Source organism: Chrysochloris asiatica, unplaced genomic scaffold (genome assembly GCF_000296735.1).
Source record: "Chrysochloris asiatica unplaced genomic scaffold, ChrAsi1.0 scaffold00001, whole genome shotgun sequence".
NCBI lineage: Eukaryota > Metazoa > Chordata > Mammalia > Afrosoricida > Chrysochloridae > Chrysochloris > Chrysochloris asiatica.
This window is the reverse complement of record NW_006408519.1, coordinates 36970359-36983481: the sequence shown is the minus strand read 5'-3', so window position 1 is coordinate 36983481 and position 13123 is coordinate 36970359.

Genomic DNA, 13123 nt, shown 5'->3' with positions numbered 1-13123 from the left:
TATGTATTTTACAACCTAGGAAAGTTTATGGAGCAGTTCTACTGTGTTCTATATGGTTTCTGTGAGTTGGAATCCACTTCATGGCACACAACAGCAATCACAACAGAAGCTGAAAGAAACAAGGAAGGATTTTCCACTTTGAGAGAAAGTACAGCTCTGTTAGTGGCCTGAATTCAGACCTCTGGCCTCTACAACTGTGAGAAAATAAACTTCAATTCTGTCAAGTCACCTACTTTGTAGTATTTTATTATGACAGTCATAGGAAACAAAGACAGTAGCTATCAGAATATGACTTAAATTTGTACAGCATAAAAGTTATTTGTGAAGACAGGGCACAGCTTGACCATTATCAGCACACAACTCTGGTGTGTTGAAGAACTAGTCCCCTTATTTAATTTGGATACACCGTTAAACTATTTGATGTAACTATTGATTTATGAATCCATGCTTTTCTGTAGTAACCATGAAAGAGGATATTAAAAAGAAACAGCAAAAACTATATTTATTGTGAACTGTGTTTATTGTTGTTAATGATGTTAGAATGGAGCAGGGCATTGAAAGGGAGGCTGATAAACTTTCCTTTAAACCCCACTTATTGCTTGCAGCCTGTTCTTTTTTGCAAATTTGCTTTCCCCTTTGAAAATCTGCATCCTTGAGACGTGCTTGCAATGAATGTCAGTTCTTGCTTGACTTGCAGAATTGCGGCTCCAGCAGGCAGAGCCCCTGGGAAACACCACCTCATCCATCAGACCCACTGGTTTTTGAAAGGGAGAAGCCCATGAATAGTCAAGAAGATAAATCCCAAAACCTGGCAGCATCTAGGTTACAGATATAGTGGAGGATGCCCATGCATTTTGTGGTATCTCTTGGCATACAGTAATGCGGGGATCCCTTGAGAGGTCAGTCCTTCTGATACTGATCTAGTGGGCATGTAGATAAGGCACAGATTGCACTCTGCCTCCAGAGACAGACCACTGCATCCAAGTGCAGGCAGAAGAAAAATGGGGGCAGTGGAGTCAGAATCAGGAGGCAGATGTTTTAATAAGCAGAGTTCTGTTTCAAGAGCAGGGAAGCTGAGCGTCAGCAATATCTTTGGGTGAACTTTTGGCCTTCTCCCCCACCTGTGATCCAAGTCAAACCACTGATTCAATTGAACACATTTATTGAACTCCTACTAGGTGGCAAGCATTGGATTTAGTGCCTGTTTTCATTTGTGTGTGGTTCTTGACTCATTGTGATTATCTTTTTCCAGTCCTGGACTTGCTTTTTAGAGCAGTTTACCTGGCATGAGATATTTGGAACTCTGCTCTCAATTACCCTCTGCCTTTTTATGCTCTTGGCTGCATTAAGTGACTGGCCACTTTTAAGCACAGATGGGATTTGTGACTTACCTAATGCTAATGTCCTGGTAGGTCTACTTCAGAGCCTGGCTGGTCATCAGACACTAGCGTTCTCTTGAGGAAAGAATGCTGTAGGAAGAACTCGGCCCTGGTCCCCTTGAATGTGTTCGTATGTTACACACTGATCCACAAATGCAATACCTGTGACCTCCCAAGCATATAAAAATCCGCATTATTGTTTGAGGAGTTGATTCTTGATTTAGAGACTATGGCCATCCATCCATTAACCACATCAAGGGAAACCTTTTGCAAACCTTACTGTGATCAAGAAGTCAACACGTTTGCCTGATGTACAGGCTACAGCCAGGTTGAACTTTGTTTTCTAGGAATAATTTCACCAGCCTTCAAAGTTTCAGAGCTTGGAAACGCCCAAAGTACTCTCCAACATTTTAGTTAATGCCCAAGAACTCACAATTCAATTTCAAAATCCTGCCTCTGAATTGGTCCCAGCCAAACCAAACCTAAAGGGGAGTCCTGGTGTGATGCTGTGGGTTTGCTGCAAAGCTGTTTGAATTGCAGTGTCAGCGGTTCAAGCTCACCAGCTGCTCCTTGGAAACCCTATACAGGGTTGCTATGGGTTGGAATCGACTTGACGGCACTTCACAACAACAACAACAAACCTAAAGGAGTCCTGGTGTGGTGCTGTAGGATAAGCACTTGACCACAAGGTCAGTGGTTCAAACTCACCAGTTGTTCCTTGAAAACCCTACATAGGGGCACTATGAATTAGAACCAGCTAGGCGGCACTTAACAACAAGAGCAAACCTAAAGGGGTGTCCTGATGAAGAGGTGAGTTAAGCATTGGGCTGCTAACCCACAAGATTGCTGATTTGAACCTAGCAATTGCTCAGCAGGAGAAAAGTGTGGCGGATTAGTTCTGTAAAGGTGACAGTCTTGGAAACCCTATAGGGTAGTTCTACCTATACTAGAGGGTCACTATGAGTCAGAATTGACCAGATGGTAATGGTTTTTACTTTACTTTTTACTTTTAAAACCTAAAAGCAAGGAGTCCTGGTGCCTCAGTGGTTAAAGCAATGGCCTACTAACCAGAAGGCTGGCAGCTTGAACCCACCAGCCACTCCTCAGAAGAAAGATGAGTCACTATGCCTCTGCAAAGATGGCCGCCTTGGAAACCCTTTGGTGCAGTTCTACTCTATCCTAGAGGGCCCCTTTGAGTCAGAAAAGCAAAGGTCCCTGGGTGGGGCAAATGGTTTCTGTTCAGTTTCTAACCTAACAGTTGGTAATTCAAGCCCATCCATCAACACCACAGAAAAATAAGTCTGGTAATGTGGTTCCTTATAGATCTCAGGCAAGAAAACACTATGGAATGGTTCTACTCTGCCACACATGGAGCCACTGTGCGTGAGAGGAACGAGTTAGATATTTTATTATATAACAGAAAATCAGAACCCTTTACCATTTTCTGAAAGTAACTCAGTCACAGACAGCATGAGATTGGAAGTGACCCAGCGTATTGAATTTCTCTCTCTCCCCAACCCCTGTGCGCTCCACCTCTCTGTCTTTCCCTTACCTTGCCTAACTGCCCATAAAGAAGATTAGTTCTTGATATCTGAAGTCGAACCTCCTTTCCTAAGGAATTCACCTATCCAAGGGACATTTTCCGAAATGCTTACCATGGAGATGCCTTTCCCTAAGAGGCATCTCCTATGAGATGTTAAAAGGACAGTTTCTCTATCTCATTATTCTGAAGTGAATTTGCAGGCATCAATTATTTTCCTTTACCTCCTACTACCAATTTTCCTCTAATAAGCTGATACTGTGGGGTTTTTTGTTTTGTTTGTTTTGTTGTTTTTGTTTTAAATGGGGCTTTTAAAGAAGCTCTTTGGCGTTATTAGTATTTTGATAATTTGGGAGTCAAATATTTAGAAAATGTGATTTTGCAAACTTCTCCTGTAAACAGAGCTAGAATTGGAATGAAAGATAAAGAACATTTGACTTTAGCTTTTTTTGTATAGTTTTTAGGGTATAATCTTGGAAAATTAGCATCCTTCAGAGTGACATGAACAGAAATAAAAAGTCCTCATTGTTCAGTTGCACTTAGGTGTCCTTGAAACACAGCCTGGTCCTTCGCCATCCTGACAGTCCTTATGTTTGAACCCACTGGAGCAGCCACTAAGCCAGTCTTTCTCTTTTTCAATGACCCTTTACACTACCCATTCCAAAGAGAGGTGACCCAAAGGAATGCAGAAGTCATCGGATAAAATCTTTGATATTAAATGCGAGTAAAGTTTTGCTAAAGGTAATACAGAAGTGGCAGCAAGCATACATTGACAGAGAACTTCCAGAGGCTCAAGCTGGATTTAGAAGAATCCATGGAATGAGGGATATCATTGCTGATGTATGATGGATCTTGGCTGAAAGCAGAGAATATCAGAAAGATGTTTACCTTTCAGATATTGACTACACTGATATTGATAAAGGCTTTCAACTGTGTGGGTCATGACAAGCTGTGGACAACATTGCAAAGTATGAGTATTCTGGAACATTTAATAGTGCTCATGAGGAATCTGTACCTGGACCAAGAGGCTGTTGTTCAAACAGAACAAGGGAACACTGAATGGTTTAAAATTAATAAAGGTGTGTGACAGGGTTGTATTTTTTCACCATACTCATTCAACCTGTATGTTGAGCTAACAATCTGAGAGGCTGGGTTGTATGAAGAAAAATGTGGCATGAGGATTGGAGGAAGACTCATTAACAACCTGTGATATGCCGACGATGCAACATTGCTTGTTGAAAGTGAAGAAGACTTAAAATATTTACTGATGAAGATCAAAGAACACAGCCTTTGGTATGGTTTACATCTCAATGTAAATAAAACAAAAATCATCATCACTGGACCAATAAACAACATTCATATCAATGGAGAAAAGATTGAATTTGTCAAGGACTTCAGTCTTCTTCAATCAACTAACTATCAATACTCATGGAAGCAGCAGTCAAGAAATCAAACAACATATTGCATTAGGCAAATCTGCTACACAAGACCTTTTTAAAGTGTTGAAGAGCAAAGATGTCAGCTTGAGTACTAAGGTGCACATGACCTAAGCCATGGTATTTTCATATGCATGTGAAAGCTAGATGGTGAATAAGGAAGACCATAGAAACATTGATACTTTTGAGTTATGGTGTTGGAAGAGAATATAGAAAGTGCCATGGGCTGCCAAAAGAACTAACAGATCTGTGGTGGAAAAGTGCAGCCAGACTGCTCCTTGGAGGCCAGGATGGCCAAACTTTGTCTCTCATACGTTGGACAAAATGTCAGGAGGGACCAGTCACTGGAGAAGGATATCATGTTTGGTAAAGTGGAGGGTCAGAGGAAAAGAGGAAGACCCCCAACGAGATGGATTGGCAAAGTAGCAGCATCGATGGGCTCAAGTGTGGCAACAATTGTGAGGTTGGCCCAGGATCAGGCAGTGTTTCATTCTGTTGTGCATAGGATTTCTGTGAGTCGGTACCAATTGATGGCACCTAACAACTACTTTACCAAGCATGATGTCAGTGTCCAGGGACTGGTCCCTTTTGATAACATGTCCAAAGTATATGAGATGAAATCTCGCCATCACTGTTTCTTTTCTTTTTAAAGTTTTTATTGTGAATTATGTGATAATTTGTATTGGAGAACATCAGCTTTACATTCATCCTATCATATTTTGTTTCATTGCAATGTTTACAATCCCCTCCATCTATCATCAAACAACCAAAGTGTATACTCCACAAGCCTGTTCCCCTGGCCATCAGCATACAGTCCCTCTCCCTCCCTGAGTCCAGAGTCCCCAGCTGCTCCATCTCTCCATGTCATTGTCTCTGCCCCCATCTCTGGTGTCCCTGCTTCTCTGGATAGGGGCCAGCACTCTGCTCTTCTCACTTGATGGTCCCAAGGACCTCCACTTCTAGACTGCAAAATCAACCACTCCCCTCCTTTTGTTACAAAACATCTACCTTTACATTTTTGACCTTTACATTTCAGTCTGAATAATTATTATTCACTATTGTACGACAAGATTCTTATCCCTGTCCCAACAAATTGGAAACCACTTAGTAGGGATTCTACCTTCTCCCATCACTGTTTCTTACAGTACTTCTTCCAAAACAGATTTATTTGTTCTTCTGGAAGCCCATGTTACTTTCAATATTCGTAGCCAACATCACAATTCAAATGTATCAATTATTCTTTAGCCTTCCTTATTTATTGTCCAGCTTTCACATGCTTATGAGGCGAATAAAAATACCATGGCCTGAGTCAGGTGCACCTTAATTCTCAAAGTGACATTTTATGCTTAATGAGAAAGATGTCTGATAAGCAAATATGTACCCTTCTTGCCCACATGAAACTTCTGTTCTACTACTGAGAAAGAAAGTAATTAAATAATTAGTTAAAATTAGACAAGTGGAAAAATTCAGAATATAATGAGAAGAAATAGCAGGAGAACTTGACCTCTTGCTATATGTCAAAAAAGCCTTCTTTTGGAAATGACTTTCAAATGGTTTTCAATCTGTGGCCTAAGTATTACATGAGCTGTCTGAAAGATAGTCCATGGGAAATAGCTGTGTGGGGCCCCAGTCACGGCAGCCTGGCATATATCACAGCGAAAATTAGCCGACTCCTGTCCTGTCTTCTGGATTATTGGTATTCTGAGTTCATTGGTGTGTCTATCCCTAGCATCAAGAGTGTACCTTGTTTTCAGAGATCCTTTATTATACAAATCATGATGTCCTTGTCTAACAAGTTGTCTTTCTTGATGCTGAGTCCAAAGTAAGTGAACTGAAGTCTCACCATCCTCCCTTATAAGGAACATTCTTGTATTTCTTCTAAGACTAGTTTGCTCATTCTTCTGTCAATCCGTGGCATTTTCAGTATTCCTTACCAATACTCTAGTTCAACTGTATCAGTTCTTCTAGCTTTCCTTTTCTTTGTCCACCCTAGTATAAAAAAGAGAATGATATGCACTTTTGAGAATCGCTATGATGCTACACCATCTATTTGTCAGTTTGTTGTGTATTGTGCTGGTTTGGCTGTTACTGTCATGCTGGAAGTGATGTCACTGGTATTTTAAGTATCAGGAAGGTCACCCATGATGGACAGGTTTCAGCTGAGCTTCCAGACTAAGAAAGACTAGGAAGGAGGAGAGGTAGACTACTTCCAAATGTTTAGCCAAAGGGAAACCTTCTGAATAGCAGAAGAACACTATCAGAGGCCACCAGAATATTGAATGTTGAAACATGAAGACTAGCTCAGAATATTGTCAGATACAGTGTTGGGAAATGAGCCACTCAAGTTGGAAGGCACTCAAACGCTGTCTGGGGAAGAGCTGCCTCCTCAAAGTAGAGTTGACCGTGATGACACAAATGGAATAAAGCTTTCAGGACTTTAATTTGCTGGTAGTGCATAAGTCAAAATAGGGGAAAACATCCACTAGTAATCAGAACATGAAATCTATGAAGTATGAATCTAGAAAAAATTGAAAGTTGTCAACAATGAAATGGAACACATAAAAAGTAATGTCCTAGGCATTAATAAGTTGAAATGGACTAGTATTAGCTATTTTGAATCTGAAAATCATATGGTTTACTATGCCAGGAATGACAAGTTGAAGAGGAATGGTGTTACATCATCATCAAAAAGAATGTTTCAAGGTCTATCTTGAAGTACAATTCTGTCTGTGATAGAATACCATTTACATAACTTCAAGGAAGACCAGTTAGTACCACTATTATACAAATTTACTCACCAACCCTTACAACCAGTGATGGTGAAACTGAAGAATTCTACCAACGTCTTCAGTGTGAAATTGATCAAATATACAATCAAGATGTATTGATACTTACTAGTGATCATAATAAGAAGGTTGGGAATAAAGAGGAAGGGTCAGTAGTTGGAAAATATGGCCTTGGTAATAGAAAGGATGCTAGAGATTGCATGAGAGTATTTTGTAAGACCAATGACTTTTTCATTGCAAATACCTTATATGAATAACTTAAACATGGCAAAGCGCATGGATCTCACCAAATGGACTACACAGAAATCAAACTGATTATAGCTGTGGGAAGAGATGGTGGGAAAGCTCAATAATATAAGACAAAGCCAGGCTAGATACAGACTGTGGAAAAGACCATCAATCATCCATATGCAAGTTTAGGTTGAAGCAGAAGAAAACTAAAACAAGTTCATGAGAGCCTAAATATGACCTTGAATCTTGTTGTTGTTGTTAGGTGTCATCTAGTCAGTACTAACCCATAGCAACTCTACATGACAGAATGAAACACTGCCTGGTCCTACACCAACCTCACAGTTATTGCTATACCTGAGCCCATCACTGTCTCCACTGTTGGAACGCTTCTTCTTTTTCTCCAATTCTTCACTCTATAGATATGATATCCTTCTCCAGTGATTGGTCCCCCTTGATAATGTGTCCAAAATATGAGAGATGAAATCTGGCCATCCAAGCTTCCAAGGAGCACTCTGGCTGTACTTCTTTCAACACAGATCTGTTTGTTCTTTTGGCACTCCTTGGTACTTTCAATATTCTCCTCTAATACCGTAATTCAAATGTATCAATTCTTCTATGGTCTTCCTTGTTCGCTATCCAACTTTCACAGCTGAGGTTATTGAAAATATCATGGCTTCTGTCAGGCACACGTTAGTCCTCAAATGGACATCTTTGTTCTTCAACACTTTCAAGAGGTCATGTGCAGCAGATTTTCCAAATGTAATACATCATTTGAATATAGCCCACCTTAATACAGAGATCATCTCAAGAACCAGAAGTGTTGTTGCATGGCTTCAAGAATGTCTTACAGGAAGAAAGCAAAAAAATCATTAAGAAGATAAGAAAGAAATAAAAGACCAAAACGGATGTTATAAAAGGCTCTGAAACCTGCTCTCCAGTATAGAGATGCTAAAGCAATTGGAAGAAATGCAGAGGTTAAAGAACTGAACAGAAAATTTCAAAGGGCAGCTCGAGAACACAAAGTCTAGTATTATCATGAAATGTGCAAAGACCTAGTGTTAGAAGACCAAAAGGGAATAACATGCTTAGCATTTCTCAAGCTGAAAGAACTGGAAAACAAATTCAAACCTCGCCTTGAAATATTGAAGAATTCTATGGCAAAATAATGAATGATGCAGAAAACAGTAAAAGAAGATGAAAGAAATACTCAGAGTCATTGCTTCAAAAAGAAATGGTCAATAATCAACCATTTCAAGAGGTAGCATATGATCAAGAGCTAAAGGTACTGAAAGAAGTTATCCAAGGTGCACTGAAGGCACTAGCAAAGAAAGAGTCCAGGAATTGATGGGATACAAATTGAGATCTTTCAATGAACTGATGCAGCACTGGAGGCACTCACTTATCTATGACGTGAAATTTGGAGGACAGCTACCTGGACAAATGATTGGAAGAGATCCAAATTTTTGCCCATTCCAAATAGTCGTGACTCACTGGAATGCAGAAATCATCAGACAGTACCATTAATATCAAGTGCAAGTAAAGTTTTTCTCATGACAATTAAAAAATGGCTGCAACAATACATTGACAGGGAAATGTCCAGAGGCTCAAGGAGGATGCAGACAGACATGTAACAAGGGATATAATTTCTGATGTCAGAAAGATCTTTGATGAAAAGAAAGAATAATGGAAAGATGTTTACCTTTGCTTTAATGACTATACAAATGCTTTCAACTCTGTGGATCATGACAAGCTAGGGATAACGTTGTGAAGAATGGGTATTCAAGAACACTTAATTGTGTTCACGAGGAACCTATACATAGACAAAGAGGCAGTCATTTGAACAGAGCATGGAGAATACTGAATGGTTTAAAATCAGAAAAGGTGAGTGTGTAAGGATATTATTCTTTCGTCATACTTATTCAATTGGTATGCTGGGTAAATAATACACTAAGTTGGACTTTATGAAGAACCGAGGTATCAGGATTGGAAGAAGGTTCATTAACAACCTGAGCTATGCAGATGATACAAACTTGCTTGTTTAAAAAGAAGAGGTCATAAAATACTTACTGATGAAGATCAAAGACCACAGCCTTCTGTATGGGTTGCACCTCAATGTAAAGTGAACAAGAACCCTAACTACTGGATCAATAAATAAAATCATGATAAGTGGAGACAGGATTGAAGTTGTCAAATGCCTCATTTTCTTGGATACACAATCAAAGTTCATGGAAACAGCAGTCAAGAGATTAAATGACATATGGCGCTGTAGGATAAGCACTATACTATAAGGTGAGAACTTAGCAACTTAGCAACAGCAACAACATTGCATTGGGCACTTAGCAACAGCAACAACATTGCATTGGGCAAATCATCTGCACAAGACCTCTTTAACGTGTGCAAGATCAAAGACGTCAGTTTGAGGACTAAGGTGCGTCTTACTCAAGCCATAGTATTTTCAGTAGCTTTAAATGCAAGTTGGGCAATGAATAAGGAAGATCATAAAAGAATCAATGAACTTGAGTTATGCTGTTGGAAAAGAATATTAAAAGTACTATGGACTTCTAGAAGAATAAACAAATCTGTGTTGGAAGAAGTACATTCAGACTACTCCTAGAAGCCAGGATGGCAAAAGTTTGTCTCTCATACTTTGGTCCTGTTAACAGGAGGGACCGGTCCGTGAAATAGGACATCATGGTTGGTTAAGTGGAGGATCAGCTAAAAAGAGGATGTGTTGACACAATAGCTAGAGAAATGGGCTCAAATGTAACAAGAGTTTTGAGGACAGGGCAGTGTTTAGTTCTTTTGTGCATAATTGTTATGATGAACCAACTGTTGGGCACCGAGTGATGCTTAGTGAGACAGAGTGTTGCAAGAAGCACAGTGCTTGGAATACAAGGTAAAGTTTGTTATCTGGTAGATATCTAGTCCCTTGATACTCAGTTCAAATTCCTGAGCACCTTCTATATCTGTATCACAGAAACAGCAACTGCTGACTGAGTACCCAGCCTTCTCTTTAGGAGAAGCTTTCTGCTTCTCTTCTCTTGTGCTTCTAACTTGCTGTGGCTACACCCCAGGACTCAAAAGGCAATGCTTGAGGGGAGTTTGTTGCTATGGTGGCTCAACAAGTAAGAGTGAGAGAAAACAATGTTTTCTTGGAGAAAACAATGTCATAGGTCTAGCGCAGCTCTTCCTGGCCCACTCTCTGCCTCCTTCCCTTTCCTTCCATCGGCCCCTTCCTCTCCTTTTTTCTTTTTCCTATCTAGGATGTTCCCGTTGGTATGTTTGCACCATTCTGGTGGATAGAGGCTGAAGACACACTGTTGTCAGGTATGATGATTCTTCTTTCTTTACATGATGTGAAAATCTGCTGCAAACCAGATTTCCTTCGCATTCCTTTTCTCATGTCCACTGAGCATTCTGAAACCAGCTTCATGATAAACCTGTGCTGAACTTATGGTGCTGTGATGAACTTCTGACACGTTTTGTATTCATCTCTTTTCCTTCCTGTGTAAATACTAAGCACTTTTAAAGTATCATCTCCTAGGAAATATATACATACATACATATATTTCATATGTACATGTGTGTGTACATACATTGTAATGGCTAGGTTTTTGTGCCAACTGACTAGGTTAGGATTTTCAGAGGTTTAGCAGTTGGGATGCGCTTATTCCCATGTTAACGAACTCTAGTACAGGCATGTTGTTGTTGTGCTATGAATCTGACTCATAGTGACCCTGCACAGGGTTTCCAAGGCTGCAAATGTTTACCGGAGCAGAAAGCCTCATCTTTCTCCTGGCACAGCTGGTAGTTTCCAACTGCCGACCTTGAGGTTAGCAGCCTGATTCGTAACCAATACGCTACCAAAGCTCTGTAATAGTCAGCTCTAATATAAGCTGCTATGAGTAGCCAACCAGTTAAAGGGCTTCATCATTGGGGGTGTGGCCTGCTACAGTATAATGTAGGAGGGACTCACTTTTTCTCTTCTGCTGTGGACCTGGAATTCTGCAATTGTGAGCCATTTCTTTGATAATAAACGTCTCTCTCTATATAAAGATACATTTATATCTTTCACTGGTTTTGTTTCTCTAAAAAACCTGGACTAAAACATACATATATATCATACAAATATGTGTGCATACATATGTGTGTAAGGCCTGGTTTCACTGTGGATTAAGCATTGGACAGCTAACTGAAAGACTGGTGGTTCAAACCCACCAGCTGCTTCTCTGGAGAAAGATGAGGCAGTCTGCTCCCATAGAGATGCACAGTCTAAAAACTCTCTAGTGCAGTTCCACTCCGCCCTGGAGGGTTTGCTGTGAGTGGGAATTGACTAGATGGTGGTAGATTTCCATATGTATCTTTCCTGTCTCCTAACTTAACTATAATTAAACTTTTTATATTGGCATATTTTTCTTTAAAACATATTTTAAAGAAAACATTTTTCTTTAAAAACATAATGTGGAGCCAGATGGTGAAAGGAAATAGTGTCAGGATTCCTGGTGTGGTGCTGTGAGTTAATGCGCTGGACTGCAAGGTCAGTTTGTACCTCCAGGTCAGTGGTTCAAGCTCACCAGCTGCTTCTAAGAAATCCTATACAGGTCTCTATGAGTCGGAACAGACTCAATGGCACCTAACAACAACAGAAACAATACAGACCTGGTTGGGTACTGATCCTGGCTCTGCTAACAAGTAAGATAGACTCATTCATTTCTCATCCATACATTTGGTAACTACAGATTGGGCACCTTCTGTGTCAGGCTTAGGTTTAAGAACTGGGGTGATGGCAGTGAAGGGAAGAGGGCCATCATTCAGGGGTGAGCAAATGTAATCAGTGAGTCTCAGAGACTTTAATAAGAATCCAAATCACCTAGAGGTTGACCTCAAGCCCAGAGATTCTGATTTTGTCCATTGGGGGTGAGGCCCAGGAATTTGAATTTCAAACAAGTTTCCAAGTAGAGCTAATGGTGTAAGAGACACATGTTGGATACTTTTGATATAAACAAAGAAATGGATAAATATATAATACTATGCCAGTTAGTGATTGTTATTAGTTGCCATGGAGTCAGTTTTGACTGTGGAGACCCCATGTGTACAGCGAGAACTGATCCATAGGGGCTTCAAGGCTTCCAGAAGAAGATTACCAGGCCTTTTTCTGAGACACCTCTCATTGGGTTCAAATTGCTAACCTTAAGGCTGGGAGTCTATTACTTAACTATTAGTACCTCTCAGCAACTCCCAACTATTGATATATGCTATTAAAAAACAAAACAAACAAAACAAAAAACATGCAAGAAAAGGGAACTGAGAATGAAAGACCGGAATGAAATGAGGGGACAATGTTATCTTCAAAGTCTTGGTGGGGAACATTCTGGACTGGCTGCTCCTTACATACCTGGTTCTTTAAGGACACCATTTGGATAGGTGGATGAATGGATGGGTGGGTGGGTAGATAGAAATTGAGCTATTTCAAGAGAGGATTGATAACACTATTAGAACTGAAAGATGGATACTTGTCCAGTAGAGGAAGAAGAATGCAGTGGAAGGATTCAGACCAGAGAAGATATGAAAGAGTCAGGTGTAGAAGGAATGTCTTCAGGTGTGTGTCAAGAAGGCTTACTTAGGCACGTAACAGGATCCCTTTACAAGGAAGTCAGACATGCCTCTGAAAGCTGAAGGGTCAGAGAAAATGGATTCAGCAAAGCCCTTCCTCTCAAGAGACTCTAATGAGTTGTGTTTTAATTTAATTAA